This window comes from Sus scrofa, chromosome 4 (assembly GCF_000003025.6).
Source record: "Sus scrofa isolate TJ Tabasco breed Duroc chromosome 4, Sscrofa11.1, whole genome shotgun sequence".
Classification (NCBI taxonomy): Eukaryota; Metazoa; Chordata; class Mammalia; order Artiodactyla; family Suidae; genus Sus; species Sus scrofa.
In genome coordinates this window covers 32,950,835-32,968,501 of record NC_010446.5, presented here as the reverse complement: position 1 = coordinate 32,968,501, position 17,667 = coordinate 32,950,835, and the positions used below count along the sequence as shown (strand labels likewise).

Below are 17,667 nucleotides of genomic sequence, written 5' to 3'. Positions count from 1 at the left end.
TGCACTTATGGTGAACTAATCTACAACAAAGGAGGCCAAGAATATATAACAAAGAAAAGATAGTCTCTGAAATAAATGGTGCTGGGAAAACTGTCAGCTACATGTAAAAGAATGAAATTAGAACATTCTCTTACATCATGCAGGAAAATAAACTTGAAATGGATTAAAAAACCTAAATGTAAGACCAGATACTATAAAACCCTTAGAGGAAAACATAGAGCATTCTTTGACATAAATCACAGCAATATCTTTTTAATCCATTTCCTAGAGCAATAAAAATAAAAACAAAAATAAACAATGGAACCTAATTAAACTTAAAAGCATTTGTGCAGCAAAGGAAACCATAAACAAAATGAAAAGACAACCCACATAATGGGAGAAAACATTTGCAAATGATGAAACTGACAAGGGATTAATCTCGAAAATATACAAACAACTCATGCAGCTCAATACCAAAAAATAAACAACCCAATCAAAATATGAGCAGAAGATCTAAATAGACATTTCTCTAAAGAAGACATATAGATGGCTGAAAAACACATGGAAAGACACCAACATCTCTAAATATTAGAGAAATGCAAACCAAAACTAAAATGAGGTAAACTGTAAATCAACTACAATAAACTTTTAAAAATGAAAAAACAAACACACTACAATGAGGTATTACCTCACACCAGTTGGAAAGGCCATCATCAAAAAGTCTATAAATGTCCACTGATAGATGATTGGATTAGGAATATGTGGTATATATACACAATGGACTACTACTTGGCCATAAAAAAGAACAAAATAATGCCATTTGCAGCAACATGGATGGAACTAGAGATTCTCATTCTGAGTGAAGTCAGAAAAAGAAAGACGAATACCTTATGATGTCACTTATATCTGGAATCTAATATATGGCACAAATGAACCTTTCCATATCATGGACTTGGAGAACAGACTTGTGGTTGCCAAGGGGGAGGGGGAGGGACTGGGATGGACTGGGAGCTTGGGGTAAATAGATGCAGAATGTTGCCTTCAGGATGGATTAGCAATGGGATCCTGCTGTATAACACTGGGAACTCTGTCTAGTCACTTATGATGGATGGAACATATAATGTTAGAAAAAAGAATGTATGCATGTATGTGTAACTTGGTCACCATGCTGTACAGTAGGAAAAAAATATATATATACAAATGATTTTTTAAAAAGTCTACAAAAGAGCTTTAGCTTGCACCTACTTAGGGTGTGGGTTTACACCAGCATTGCAATTCGCTGTCACCACGTTGCAAGTGGTGAGCTGGAACATCAATGGGATCTGGAGTCCTCCCCTGCAAGGAGTTGGGTATGTACCACCATGGCGGTGGGGCACATTTTGGACAAGCTGGATGCCAACATCGTCTGTCTTTAGGTGATGTGCTGAAATGACCAGGGATGTGCTAACAGAGCCCCTGGCTATCACTGAGGGCTATAACTCCTATTTCAGCTTCAGCCGCAACTGTAGTAGCTATTCTGGTGTAGCCACCTTTTGTAAAGACAGTGCTACCCCAGTGGCTGTCAAAGAAGGCCTGAGTAACCTACTTGCTACTCCAAATGGGGATGTGCGTTGCTACAGAAACAAGGATGAGTTCGCCCAAAAAGAGCTTTGGGTTCTGGATAGGGAGGGCAGGGCCCTCCTCACACAACACAAGATCCACACATGGGAAGGGAATGAGAAGACCTTGACCCTAATCAATGGTGTACCGCCCCCATATGGACCCTGGAAAGCCTGAGCAGTTCACCTTTAAGATGCACTTCTTTTGCTTGCTGCAGATCTGAGCAGAAGCCCTCCTGGCAGCTGGCAGGAATGAGCTGAAGAGGACCCAGGGTGTGAGTGGATGGACAGCTTGCTCAGTAACCTGAGATGGCAGGCTGGTTCCCATATGGGACCCTTCAATGATAGCTACCACTACTTCCAGCCAAAGCAGAAAGGGGCCTTCACCTGCTGGTCAAAAGTCACTGGTGCCTGCCATCTGAACTATGGATCTCAGACTGACTATGTGCTGGGGGATAGGTCATGGATACCTTTTAGTCCTTCTTGCTGCCTGAGGTGATGGGCTCTGACCAGTGCCCTGTGGGTGCCACCTTGAGCATGTCCCCTGTGCCGGCAAAAGAGTGCCCACCTCTATGCTCCCACTTCTTCCCCGAGTTTGCAGGCACCCAGCTTAAGATCCTTTGCTTCCTAGTTCATCTTGAACAAGATTTCTGCATTCAAGCAGTCTGCACTGCAGCTCAGTAAACACAGGTACAGATGGCACCAAAACAAAGCCCGCATGCGATCAGCCAGGCCTCGGTCAAGTCAGACTGGCTCCCATAGAGGCCAAAAAAACCTGATGAGCTATCCTCCAGCCATCCCCAAACCTCTTCTAACTTGGATCTTCCCAGTTTGGGCACTGTGTGACCTGGGTCTCATGATCCCAGAGACCTCAGAAGAGGAGGTGATGGCCAGTGCGGTGGAGGGACACACCAAGGCTTCAGAGGGCAGGTATAAGAAGGAAGTACAGATATGGTTCTGGAAGTCTCTGCTGAGAGGGCCCATACCTACGCACCTCTGTGGGGGCCACACGGAGCCATGTGTAATGCAAACTGTGGAGAAGCCAGGACCCAACCTGGGCCGCCACTTCTACATGTGTACTAGGCCCCAGGGTCCTCCTACTGACCCCTCCCCCCACTGCAACTTCTTCCTCTGGAGCAGGCCCAGTTGAACCAAGCCAGGATATCTGGCATGGTCAACCTTGCTCATGATGAGACCAGCTTCTGCCTAAGCTGCCTCATCTTCCCCCAAGTCCTCCTTCCCTTCCTCCTCATCTACTTTCCTCAAGGACCCTTCCCTTCCCTCTTTTTCTTCTTCCTCTAAGGCCTCTCTTCCTCTCTGTTCTTCCTTCCTAGGCTAGCTCCTCCTCACTGGTGAGCATCTTGGGCCTTAATGCTATAACCCATTTCCCCACATACTTCCCACCTTCCTGTCAGAAGTACATAGGAACCAGTTGCCCCAGGAAGTTGTGATTCTAAACCCCTTTCTTACTTGCTGGGAAATGTAGCTGTGCATAAAGTCCAAGTCTTTGTTGATTAAAAAAAAAAAAAGTCTACAAACCATAAATGCTGGAAAGGGTTCAGAGAAAAGGGAACCCTCCTATGCTATTGGTAGAAATGTAAATTGTTTTAGCCATTATGGAGAACAGCATGGAGATTCCTTAAAAAACTAAAAATAGAACTACCATATGATCTTTTCTCCTGGGCATCTATCTGGAGAAAACTGTAATTCAAAAATACACACGCACCCCTGTGTTCATAGCAGCGCTATTTGCAATAGACAATATATGGAAGCAGCCTAAATGTCCATTAGAGGAATAAATAAGGAATGGATAAAAAATGGAATATTACTCAGCCATACAAAAGAGTGAAATATCATTTGCAGCAATGACTAGAGATTATCATCCTAAGTAAATCAAAGACAACTATCATATGATATCACTTTTATGTGAAATCTTTTTTTTAAAAAAGTGATACAAATGAACTTATTTACGAAACAGAACCAGAATCAAAGATTTCAAAAACAAACTTAGAGTTACCAAAGGGGACAGGTGGGGGGAGAGATGGATTGGGTGTTTGGGATTGGCATATGCACATTATTTTATATGGAATGAATTGTCAATGGGGACCTGCTGTATAGCACAGGGAACTCTTCAATATTCTGTGATAACCTACATGGGAAAAACAACCTGAAAAAGAATGGATATGTATATGCGTATAGCTGAATCACTTTGTTGTATGGAAGAAATTATCACAATATTGTAAATCAAATATACTTCAATAAACCTTTAAAAGATGGGGAAAAAAAGAGAGGAAAGCTCATCTCTCACTAGGCCTTCCGTGAAGCATCCTTTAGTCCCTGGGAGGCAAGGAAGGGTCCAGTTTTCCACATTTCTACTCCAACAGGCAGGGTGCAGGGTCCTCTTTAGCAGAGGAGGACAAAGAGGAGCCTGGTCTGCATGCACTTATATTCTCTTGGTCGAAGCTCCAGCCATACTTCTCCTTGTCCCAGTGTCCCATGTCCCAGGATACGAGCCAGGCAAATTCAGAGGGCTCTGACTTGGGATGTGGGTTTGGCTCCATTTTTTTTTTTTTTGGTCTTCAACATCCTTTCTCTGTCCCCCTCGGGGCTGACTGGAAGGGCTAGCATATTCAGGGCCAGCGTGCCACTCCTGCTATTGCTTGGTGACTGACTCTAGAACTGGTTCTGAGAGGTGAGGTCAGGTTCAGCCTTGTGCCGAGACAGCCGAGGGGGTTTTGTATCTCCTGCACTGTGAGCACGGTGTGTACTCTCAGTGCTAATGCCCTGTGACAGATGGGTTCCTGCGAGCACTTCACGCTTGGCTGGTCATTCCTGCAGAGAGGAGAGTCAGGTGGGAAGTTGCTCCCAGAGAATTTATTTCCATGGGTTTGCAAAGCTACAGGGCTCTGGGAGCATTTGGCGATTGAGAGAGATCAACATCACGTTTGCAGCTTTTCAAATCCCTCCCAGACAACCTGAACTGATGATATGCGAGAACAGAGAAAATTGGTTCCAAGTGAGATAATACTCAGGGTCAGATGGACCTGGGAGCTCCTCCCTACTCTCTTCCTTCTCTTCAGATCCTTAGGGCCAGCACGGTGTTAACTTCTAGGAAACAGGAATCCTCTGACCTTTAATAAATGATCAAAATTTCTCTCTTGCCTCAGTTTTGATGCTACCTGCTACTTCGATTCCATTCAACTAACATTTACCAATGTCCTACTTTTTTCCAGGTAAATGAAAATGACAGTGATACATACCATCCTACCCTCTTGGCGTCTTGGAGGGGAGACAGACATTCATTACAGCAATCATAGTGCAGCAACATATACTGCCTTAAAGTGCTTATTCACCTCATCTGCATGTGTATATTTATATATATACAGTTGGTTTCCCCGTGAGACTATAAGCATTTTGAGCATAGGGACTGTATCCTGTTTGATCATTTCTAGGGTTCAGGGTATAAAGGAAATGTGTAATAATTCCTTTTGAAACTGAAAGGAAATGAATTTGAGGTGGTAGAGTTCTATGGTCAGAGCATATTCTGGATGAAAAACAGCAAGTTATTCATGTTCGTTACAACCAATCATTCATGGTTGGTTTCATTGCACTTTGTCCACTTGAAAATAACCCCACCACTTACACAACAGAGCAGCACAGAATCCTACTGCTGATCTCAGGAATACACTGCAGGCTGATCACTTCCAGGCTTATCTTTTCAAAGCAGTCAAATAGGCCAAGTAGAACAATGAGGGATATTCATAAAGGGGAAAACAATTAAGTTGGGTCCTTATCTCAGAACATACACAAAAATAAATCCAGTTAGATTAAAGATCAAAGTGTAAAAAGAAAACCTAGATAATTAGAATATCTCTTTGTAATTCTGAGAAAAGAAAAGCCTTCCTTAATAAGACAAAACAAACCCCCCAAACTCATGAGGCATAAAGAAAGAGTTTGACAGATTTGAGCTTATAAAACATAAAACTTCTCTAGAAATGAAAGAAAAAAAAATTTTTAAAAGCCACCAAGTTGGAGAATACTACCCATATATATAGAGATGAGTAAGAAAGGTTATCTTATCTAAAAAAAGATAATCTAAAAGAAGAAGAAAAAAAAGATGGGAGAGGGGAGGGAAGGACTGGAGGTTTGGGACTGGCAGATGCACACTGAGGTCTATGGAATGAATGGCCAGCAGGGACCTGCTGTAGAGCACAGAGAACTCTACCCGGTATTCTGTGATGATCTATGTGGGAAAAGAATCTGGGAGAGAATGGAAGTGTGTACGTGTATAACTGAAAAACATTGTTGCAGAAATCATCACAACCTTGTAAATCAACTGTACTTCAATCAAACAAAGAGAAAAAGAAAAAAAGACTTTAAAAAGTGGCATAAACAGAAAACTTACAGAATACAAATGGCCAACAAGGGTTACCTTTACTTTCATATCTCAGGTAAGCCTGTGTTTTTATTACTGTTCGTCTGTTTTTGTCTCCATTCTAGCAAAATTCATCTTGTAATATGACCTCACAAAATACAGCACCACTCTCTGATTAAAATCTTCTTAAAAAGGTGAAATATTCATACAATCTGAAGAGAAACCAGAGTAATGAATAAAAATCTTTTGGAAAGAAGTAAATAGCTTTATCTTTTTGAGATATTTTGCCTCTTTGTAATCATCAGGAACCCAGGTTTCGTCTCTGTGACCTAGAAATCAGAGGAAAATTTCACCAAGGCTTCAGCTTAGAGAAGCCATCAGTGGAAGATAAAAGTCATGGCTTGTCCACACCATGGCAGAGCCTCCTATTCATTGCCAACAGCCAAGGCCCTTGATTGATTGTCGCAGGGTTCCAGCCTTCTCAACAGTGATGAGCTAAGTGTGTGTTCCTTGGTGGCTCAGAGTAAACAAAGAGTGGATTTCAGCAGCATTGATGGTTCAGACCCGCCTCATTCAAAGGCAAGTTGACTTCAGCTCACACATAAAGATATGATGTATTGGACACCCAGGCATTTGAGGCCTAAATACACTCACGTGTCTGTTAGCAGCTTTCTCCTCATTTAACCCCACTTCAGGGATAGTCACTTCAAAAGCTATGTGCTGCCTTGGTCACCTGGGCTCGCAGACCCAAGGAAGAACTAGAAGAGGTACATTTATGCATCCATGAAAAGGCTGTCAGTAGAGCTGAGGGGAGCAGTTCAGAGAACTGGAGAGTGACTTTGAGAGAAACCGGAACAACAGTAATTCAGATAATGAGCTGTAAAGGTCAAAGTGCGTCTTTTTGCTAAATGTGATTGGAAAGAGAGCTAAGAATTAGATTAAGAAGTGTTGGGAATGCTTGTTTGTCATGTGCCTGAGGTTGCTGACATCACCTTTGGTTAATTCCCTCAGGGCTGAGGGGCTGGCAGAGTTGGCAGCACAGGAAAGGTACCCTGCCCTCCTCTCTGTCTTTCTCCTGCCCTTGTGTGGAAACCAGGGCATCCAAAAATTATTGCTGGCGCATCAGGAATTCTTAAAGTTTTTCATCTTATTTACTTTAACAAACAGGTATCCCACTCATGCTCCTACCTCATTAGGGTAAATATATTGGACAAATCATTGTCTCTCTTATTTTTCTGGTGCTGCCCTCGTATGAATGAACTCATTCTTCTTTCCTTCTCCTTCCATACCTGCTTCAGCACAACATTAATAACTGCTCAATTGTACATATTCATAAACATATATGTGATATGTCATTTAAATATATATAGGAGTTCCCATGGTGGCTCAGTGGTAATGAACCCAACTGGCATCGATGACAATCAGGTTAAATCCCTGGCCTCGCTCAGTGGGTTAAGGATACAGCATTGCCATGAGCTGTGATGTAGGTTTCAGACATGGCTCGGATCTGGCATTACTGTGCCTGTGGTGTAGGCTGGCAGCTATAGTTCCAATTTGACCCCTACCAGGTAACTTCCATATGCTGCGGGTGTGGCCCTAAAAAGAATACACACACACACACACACACACACACACACACACACACACACACACACACAATATAAATGATTATATATTTTAGGGGATGTTTGGGGGTTTTTTTGGTTTTGGTTTTATAAGCAACTGTTTATTTTCCATCAACCTATTTCCATTTTAAGAGTCTGTGGAAGAACAGCTTAAGACCACTCAGTTCTTGTTCTACCCCATTCAGAGGTCTGAGCAGTAGGAGCTGCAGATGGTCTTTAGTGGCAGGTTGAGTGCTCCAGTCCTCAGGAGGGAGTTTCTTTTTTTCTTTTTTTTTTTTTTTTTTTGTCTTTTTGCTATTTCTTTGGGCCGCTCCCACGGCATATGGAGGTTCCCAGGCTAGGGGTCAAATCGGAGCTGTAGCCACTGGCCTACGCCAGAGCCACAGCAACGCAGGATCCGAGCCGCGTCTGCAACCTACACCACAGCTCACGGCAACGCCGGATTGTTAACCCACTGAGCAAGGGCAGGGACCGAACCCACAACCTCATGGTTCCTAGTCGGATTCGTTAACCACTGCGCCACGACGGGAACTCCCAGGAGGGAGTTTCTGGAGGGGCACAGAGGACACCTGCATGCCTTCAGGCCCAGTTTGCCATCTCATGTTGAGTAACAGTGAACTCAAGAGCTGGAGCCATGCATTCACCCTGAAATTCCTCCTTGGTCACCACCTGCTCAGCTGCTCCTGTTCCTCCTTTTCAATCTCTTCAGGATCTCTGTAGAAGTAGAGATCAGGCATGGCCTCCTGTGAGTGTTCACAGGAGATGGTGCCAGGCATGTATAGGACCACCCGGCCAAGCATCTACCACATCAGACCCACTGAGTGAGCCCCCTATTGTTGCGTAGGATGGCAATGTCCACATAACACAGAGGAGGGTCTGTGTTACACAGAGCAACAGTAGGAGGGTTAACATGAGCAGCCTCTGTGAGAAGCTTGTGGTCAGATCTGGGACCAGTAACCACCCGAAGTTTTGGAGGGCTGCCTGGATCTGGTCGGCAAAGGTTCCAGGAGTGAAGCAGACAGCCATAGGAGTGGCTCCAGTGGCAGCAGCAAATTCAGCACAGTATTCGCTGGTCAGTATTCCTGAAGGGTATGGCACTGACATCAGGTGGGTTTTCAATGACAGCAATGGCACGAACTGCCAACAGAAGCTTCTTCCATGTTCTCTTCAGATTTACAATGCAGATGCCATCACTTTCCTGTCTGTAGATGTACTGTTCCATTTGGCAGTCAAGATTGGGGCCAACTAAGTGGGTTCCTGCTGCAGGAAATTTGAAGACATCCTCCTTCTTCATTTTCAGAACATCAAGGGCTCCAGACATTGTGAAAACTACTCTTTAAATTACAATGGGAATCCAGGACAACTTCATATGGACCCCTGACTGGGTAGTGTGGAAAAACACAGACATTTTGTAATAAATCTAAAGTATATACACTATGTGTCGTTTAGAGAGTATTGTGGTGGCCAGGAGCAAAACAGCTGCAGGAATCCAAGAAAGTAAGTCAACACAGTACAGAAGCAAGTAAACCCCAGGGGCACTGTGTATATCCCACTGGTCTAGAACATCAGTGCCCAGCGGGATGAGTTCAAAGAGGGGAGGCAAGTCAAGTATTTCCAGATTTGAAAAGAGTTACACCTACAGGTGAAAGGGAAATTGAAATTAGAAAAACAGAAATCATCACAGCACTCAGAAAGAGACAATAGGGACAACTCTCTGTCTTGGACTTGGACAAGTAACCCCCTCTCCCAACCCAAGTATGCCATTAAGGTGACTCTTGTCTGTAGTTCCCCCATTTAGCGTAAGCAAACACCAGTCACGACCCTCAACCCAGGCTTCAATTTTCATTGATAGAGTTGCAGCAAACATGCACTTACAAAGGAAAAAATGGCAAAATAGAAAATGAAACACTTCGTGAATAAGAGTCATAATCAAAAATAAACACCAGAACTACAAAGACTTCACATGTTGGGATTATCAAATATAGTATACAACATGTTTAAAGAAACAAAGTGGGGCTTAAAAACATAGTAAGCACAGCAGACTACCAAAGCAATAATATTCAAATTAAATTTGAAAAATATTTGCATATGCTTGATAGATATTAAAACTATTATAAATGAAGTATAAAATACTAACCAATGGGTTAAAGAGAAGTTTGGACACAGCTGAAGAGAGAATTGATGAACAGGAAAATAGGCCTAAAAAAATTACAAGGAAGGACAGGTATCAAAAGAGATGGAAAATATGAAAGAATGGTTAAGAAACATTTAAGATAGAGTAAAGATGCCAATATGCATCTAATGAGAGTTACAAAAGAGGACAAAGAGAATTTGTAAGAAGACAAATGAGAATACACTGTACTAATGTAAAATTAAAAGTTAACTTATTTAATAATAGGGAAAACTGTGTGTGGGGAGTATGTACTACCTTCCATCTTTATACTATCTTTGTGATTCTGTAAACCTAAAAGTGTTTTAAAGTAAAAAGTTTATTAGCATAAAAAGAGAAAGAGAGAGAGAATAAAATTTTCCAAGTATTTCAAAAGACACAAATCCTTAGATTCAGGAAGTTATACAATTTTTAAGTAGAAGAACTAGAAAGAAGGTAGACAAAAGAATATGCTTAGATACATCATAGCAAAACTTCAGAAATCAGAGGCAATGACAGCTTTAGGACAGCCAGTGAGAAAGGAAAGATAACCACAAACAAATGCTAATTAGACTGACGGCTAACTTAGCAGCAACAGTGAAAGTCAGGAAATAGTAAGAAAATATCTTCAAAATGCTGAGATAAGATAGCTGTCAAGGTAGATATATATACTTTAAGAGAATCACTTCTCAAGAACAAGGACAAAATGAAGACATTTTCAGATAAATGCTGAGGAAGGTGACCTCCAAACTTACTAATTGAAATTCTAAAGCCTGTACTGTAAAGAGTGAGTGAGAGAGAGAAGAATCCAGAAGATAGGTCCAAAATATAAGAAAAAAGTGTAAGTACATTTAAAAAATTTTTTTAAATTAATTAATTTATTTATTTTTTGTTTTTTAGGGTCATACCTGCTGCATATGGAAGTGCCCAAGCTAGGGGTCTGATCAGAGCTATAACTGCAAGCCTACACCACAGCCACAGCAATGCCAGATCCAAGCCGTGTCTGTGACCTACACCGCAGCTCACAGCAACACGGGATCCTTAACCCATTGAGCGAGGTCAGGGGTCGAACCCACATCCTCATGGATGCTAGTCAGGTTTGTTAACTGCTGAGCCATGATGGGAACCCCCACATTTTTTTTTTAATTATAATTAGATTTGGAAAAATCTAACATGGATGTTATAAAAATATAAACATCTAAATTGTGAGGTGAAAAAAAAGCTAATGCTCCCTCTAAAAACTGGAGATCAATCCTCCCTGGCCCTTCCCAGATCTGGTAGTTTACTGGCAATCTCTGGCATCCCTTGGCTCGTAGATCCCTCCCATCAACTCTCCATGTTTCCGTTATCTTCCTTCTCTGTGTCTCTCTGCATCCTAATTACCCCTTTTTATAAGGGCACCAGTCCAATTTGATTAGGACCTACCCTAATAACCACATTTTGACTAGACTACCTGGTGTAGAGACTCTGCGTCCAAATGGGGGTCACATTCTGGGGTTCTAGAGGATAGGATTTCGAGATATTGGAGGTGGGGAAGGGAGAACAATTCAACCCATAACCCAATCCCAGTTCTTACTGGGAGTTTTGAACTCCAGACCTCAGCCTTGGTTCTAATTGCTACTGCATCTTTCTTTTCCACTTCCCTTCAAACTTTCAATGCCAGTGGTGTTCCATGCCCTTACCCTGCTTATTATGAGCCAAATTGTGTCCTCCCCAAATTCATATGTTGAATCCTAATGCTCTGTACTTTCGAATGTGACTGTATTTGGAGATAGAGCTTTTAGAGAAGTGATTAAATTAAAATGAGGTCAACTGGATGGGCTCTAATCCAATGTGACTGATGTCCTTGTAAAATGAGGAAACTTGGACACACAGAGAAGCACCACAGATGTGGACACACAGAAGAAAGGCTTTGTGAGGATACAGGATTTTGGGCTGCATCCCACAGGCCTACAAGGCCTGCATTCGCCCGGTTTTAAAACCAAAAGCCTGAAAGTCAGTAATAAGGACATCGGTGGTTTAATGGATAGGGAGAGCGTACATGTCTGAAGTAAGGTCTTGTAATGACAACCCACCATGTGTGGTGCCCTGGGGGCAGGACCTGGCAGCAGGCTTCACTTGTAGGTAGAGGGGGGGTGGGAAGTGCCAGTCACAGGGGGAATTACGTCTGGTTGTACAGTAACATTTACCGATGGGGTCCATCTGAGGTATTGGCACATGGGACAAGAAGATGGTGAGAGATCTCCCCCCTTGGACAGTCATCCCCACACAGTCACCGTTGCTGGATGGATTTTTCATGCAAGTCCAGAGGGGCATGACCATGGCATCTCACTGAAGCCCCAGAAATTAGATGCATTTGCAGTAAGGCCAGAGTTGTTGCTCAGTCCTCCAGTAGATTACCTCTACTCAGGCTAGGGATGAAATGTAAGACATCTAACAGGCACAACACAGGGAAGATCATGACAATTAAGCAAAATACAGGCAGTAACCACATTTAGAGATAATACCACACTCGCCTGTGGTTTTTGTCCTGTCTGCAATACAGTTCAGAAAACTCAACTTCTCAATAATACAGGAACATGTCTAAAATCATGTCTACAATGGCCACCTAGTTTTACCATGGATGTGTAAACCACAGCTACTTCATTCTGACTTTCAAGTGCATTCCCTTCTGAAACCAAGAAGGGACCTGTGGGGCTCCTGGGCACAAAAGACTTTTTGTGTCCCCCATTCATTGTTTTTAGGAAATGGGCTTCATTCAACCATTGTGACCTTTCCTGAGGTCTAAGGAGTAGGTTTAGACAGCTGCTGATCTGGGAAGGGAGGAGATGCAAAGACAAGGGAGGAACAGTCAAGAAACAACAGTATGGCCTTTTGGACAGTATGCTGGTTCCTTCTCAAGGGATAATGATGCAGACATCTTATACACCCAAGGGAAAAGTTACATTCCTTATGCATCTTTTAGAAATGAATACTTTAAAAGAGAATGGCTTGGAGCTCTTCCTTGTGCTTCTCCCTCATGTGACTGAATCCTAAGTAAAATCACCCTTAAACTAAAGATTAGGCACCCTGAGCACAACTGCCTGTGGGTTAAAGAGTATTATTTCAGGAACTTTCCTAGTTTGTTCTAATCTCTGGTCAGTACGCCCTTTTGTAAGCACTGTTATCCTAGGGAATAACCCAGAAAACCACCACCAGCATCATGCTGAGATCTCCTGACGCCAGCTTCGATGACTAAAATTCCCCCAGAGAAAGAAGAATGTATGTCTTCCCCAATCCTGATTCTTACCTGAAACCCCATTTTTCTACTTTTACATTTTATAAAATCCCTTCAATTCTTCTCCAAAGAGAAGACACAGTCTTTAAGGCATTAGCCTACTGCGGCCTCCCTTGCCTAGCAAAGCAATAAAACCTGTTCTTTTTTCTCCTTCACCCAAAACTCTGTCTCTGCATTTCTATTTGGCACCAGTGGACAAAGGCCAAGTTTCAGCAGCACGTCCTCAATGTCCAAGCAGATGTGCAATGCATGTCCGAAAGGCCAAAAAAACAGGCCACTCTGGTCAGTAAAGTTTAAATTAAACCATGTATAAGCCTTCTGACTTTCCCGTACCTCAATTTGAGCAGATTTTTCGATCATTTCCCCTTTTGATTGCAAATCTTTCAATAGGAAGAGCTGATGGCCAGAATATTTGTCTCGTGATGCTGGGGTGCTGGCTCCTACCCCGGGTTCATGTCCCTCAGTACAAGGCCTCCTTTATATTTGCCTAGTCATTCATACTGGTGGGAAACTAATCCGATCTTGTGAAAAGGCTCAGAGATATGTTAATGGAAAACACTTAATAGGCCATACATTTTACCACTTATACTCAATTGTCACACAAGCACTGTATATGTGCTATTAGCAGCTGACTCAAAGCAAGCAGTGTCACACATTGTGAGTAGTTAGAACTCTGAGGCAACTTCACTAGAGAATTTTCTTTCCTTCCTGAATATCAAGGCAAAAGTATGGCCAACATAATAACTTTTATAAATCTAGACCCCAATTAACAGAACTAGAATTTAGTATCTATGGAAATATGATATTTTTCTCTCTAAAATTAACCTCATTGCCACCAAACACACTACAAACAAGACTCATTCGTTTGCAAAATAAGTCTGGTCAATTGACCTCATAGGCTCCTTCAAACTGGCTGTGGTAGAATTCCTCAGGAGTCTCAACCAAATTCCCAGAAGGTCTCTCAAGGCCAGGAAAGCCATGCCAAAGACCTGCCATTAGGCTACACCTTGGTAGATTTTTCTCTTCTAGAGGTCCCCCAAATATTGAAATTCCTCCACTTGCCAGGAGACTGTATCTCCTGTTCCTCTGATAAGGCTGCTCAGACACCAGTAGTCTCCAAATTCTGGAGGGATCATGCAGAGGGAAAAGAAATATGTTTCAGTTCTACCCATAGGTGTAGTTTGCCAAATGACTGTAAGTTGTAACTAACTTGGGGTTAAGGGCTTCCCTGTATCTGGAAAACAGACAAAAACCAGTAAAACATTTCAGACAAAACCCATAAAAATTATAATCATATTTATCAATTTATTCAATAACCAATCCTTTTGTTAACTTTTTATAAAGTCATCAGGTCTTCCATTAGGATTTTTTAATTTCTTATCCAGCTCAGCAGCATGATCTGAAAATTTTCAGAGAACTATACTTGTCAAAAGGTCTTCCTATGTTGCTCCTCTTTTTTTTTTTTTTTTTTTTTTTTGGCTTTTTAGGGCTGCACCCATGGCATATGGAAGTTCCCAGGATAGGGGTCCAATCAGAGCTACACTTCCAGTCTAAACCACAGCCACAGTAACACGGGATCGGAGCTGCGTCTGCAACCTATACCACAACTCACCGCAATGCCAGATCCTTAACCCACTGAGCAAGGCCAGGAATCAAAACTGCATCTTCATGGATACTAGTTGGATTTGTTAAGCACTGAGCCACAATGGGAAATCCTATGCTGTTCTTGAAGATGAAGCACTTTTGCAAAAGCATCAGAGTAAAACAATAACTGCCTATAAAAGACAAAAGACTTAAAAAGGCATGGTTGAACATTTGATTACAATGTAAATGATAAAGAAACTTGGTTACAATAACTAGAATTATGATTATGGTCTTAAACACCTTAACCCCTAGCAAAAACAAACAAACAAACAAACAAAACAAAAACCCCAAAAATAAAAATAAGCAAACAAATAAACGAAAACAAGAAGCAAGCAAGTGTGAACTTCCTGCCATACCAGTATTTCCTGATTGGAAGACTTATGTTTCAGTCTTCATTTCCTAAGATGCAAAGGTAGCTAAACTTAGATCCACCCAGCAATTAATGTACCAATATTTCATCCTATTTGTATGACTGAGATAGTCAATGAATTTACTTCATTTAACTTACTTTAGTTTCAAGTTACAAAAATCTGGAGAGACAATTATAAATATAAATTCCCAAAACATAATTATTCCTATAGTCTTTAAAAAGCCTCTCCCCTCTGACCTCTGGGGAGGTAAATCTTGACATAGTCAAGCATGCCAATGTGATGAGGCCTCTATTTTTAAAAGTCCAAAAGGACAGGGTTTGGGGAACTTCCAGGTCAGTAAACACATGGATATTTGGGCATAATACTGGGTGTAGAGAAGACATGGATGCTCTATGCCCCTTCCATACCTTGCCCTATGCTCCTCTTCCACTGAATGTTCACCTGTATCCTTTATCATAACCTTTCATAAAATGCTAAATGCAAATATTTTTGGACCAGGAAAAAGAAGACAGTAATCATTAAAAAAGAGAGAGAGAGAAACTTTCTGCATAATACAAAGAAATTTCTTGGCTCACAACAATCCAAATATTCTACCCAGTGGAAGCATTTGGAGCAAGACGGCATTGAGAGGGTGGAACTGTCAGGATTAAAGAAGATTGTGCTGGGAGTTGGAGACAAGATTGCGGAATAGAAGGACTTGAGCTCGGCTCCTCTGACAAAAACACCAATATCACAACTAAACTGATGAAAAATCATAAAAAAGACTGGAAACTACCAAAAAAAGATATTCTACATCAAAAGACAAAGAAGAAGCCACAAGAAGATAATAGTAGGGGTGCTTTCACAATATAATCAAAACCTGTTCCTGCCTGCTGGGTGACTCATGAGCTGGAAAATATATCATAGAGGTTCTAAGATATAGAGAGAATTCTGAGGCCTGTCTCAAGCTCCAAAGCTTGAGGGTCTAGCATTTGAAGGAGGAGCCCCCAAAGAATCTGACTTTGAAGGCCAGCAAGGCTTGACTGTAAGAACTTCACAGGACTGGAGGAAATAGGAACTTCTCTCTAAGAGGGTGCACACAAGGTCTTGTCCACACCAGAACCCAGGTAAAAAAGCAGTAATTTCACAGGAGCCTGGGCCAGATCTACCTGCTCTTCTTGGAGGGTCTCCTGATGAGGCAAGGGGTGGCTGTGGCTCACTGTGGGGACAAGAACACTGTTGGTGGAGGTACTAGGGAGTACTCATTGATGTGAGCTCTGCTGGAGGCTGCTATTTTGACACCAGGACCTAGCCTCAACCAATAGCCTGAATGCAGCAGTGCTGGGAAATATCAGGCCAAACAACCAACAGGGCAGGAACACAGCCCCAGTCATCAGCAGACAGGCTGCCTCAAGTCTTCCTGAGCCCACAGCAACCTCTACACAAAAGGTCTTTGACAAAGCCAAGAGAGGGACAAGACATAGCTCCATCTGCCAAATGGGCAGACATCAGTCCTTCTCACCAGGAAGACAGCATAAGCCTCTAGAACAGTCTCACCTACTAGGTGGCAGATACCAGAAGTAAGAGGAACTACAATCCCACAGCCTGCAGAACAGAGACCACAAACACAGAAAGTTAGACAAAATGAGACAGCAGAGAATTATGTACCAGACAAAAGAACAAGATAAAAACCCAGAACAACTAAGTGACATGGAGATAGCTAATCTCTGAATTCAAAGACATTCAGAGTAATAATAGTAAAGATGATCCAAGATCTCAGACAAAGACTGAGAAGATACAAGAAATGTTTTACAAAGAGCTAGAAGATATAAAGAACAGAGTTGATCAATACAATAACTAAAATGAAAAATATGCTGGAAGAAATCTCTATGAGAATGAATGAGGCAGAATAACAGATAAATGAGCTAGAAGACTGAATGGTGGAACTTACTGTCACAAAACAGAAGAAAGAAAAAAGAATGAAAAGAAATGAATAGGAGAAAAGAGAATGTATACTTGTATGTGTAACTGGGTCACCATGCTGTACAATAGAAAAAAAAAATTGTATTGGGGAAATAATAAAAAAAGAAAAAGAAAAAGAAAAAAAGAAAAAGAAAAAGAAAAAAAGAAAAGAAATGAGTAAAGTTTAAGAGACTTCTAGGACAACATAAAAGTGCTAACATTCACATTATAGGCATCACAGAAGGAGAAGAGGGGGTGGTGCTGAGGAAAATATTTGAAGAGATAATAGCTAAAAATTTCCCTAACATGGGCAAGGAAGCATAGAGAGTCCTATACAGGATAAACCTAAGGAGAAAACATGCTGAGACACATATTAACCATCTGAAAAAAATAAAGACAAAGAGAAAATACTAAAAGCATCAAGGGAAAAGCAACAAACAACATTCAAGGGAATCCCCATAAAGTTATCAGCTGATTTTTTAGCAGGCAAGAAGGGAATGGCATTGGAGTTCCCATTGTGGCGCAGTGGTTAACGAATCCGACTAGGAACCATGAGGTTGCAGGTTTGATCCCTAGCCTTGCTCAGTGGGTTAAGGACCCGGCATTGCCATGAGCTGTGGTGAAGGTTGCAGACGTGGCTTGGATCCTGTGTTGCGGTGGCTCTGGCATAGGCTGGTGGCTACAGCTCTGATTCGACCCCTAGCCTGG

The 17,667-nt window shown here is 41.9% G+C and overlaps 2 pseudogenes; one reads left to right on the top strand and one right to left on the bottom strand.

Moving 5' to 3' along the window:
- LOC100156130 lies at positions 1,772-3,141 on the top strand (annotated as a pseudogene).
- On the bottom strand, positions 7,657-10,579 carry LOC110255298 (annotated as a pseudogene).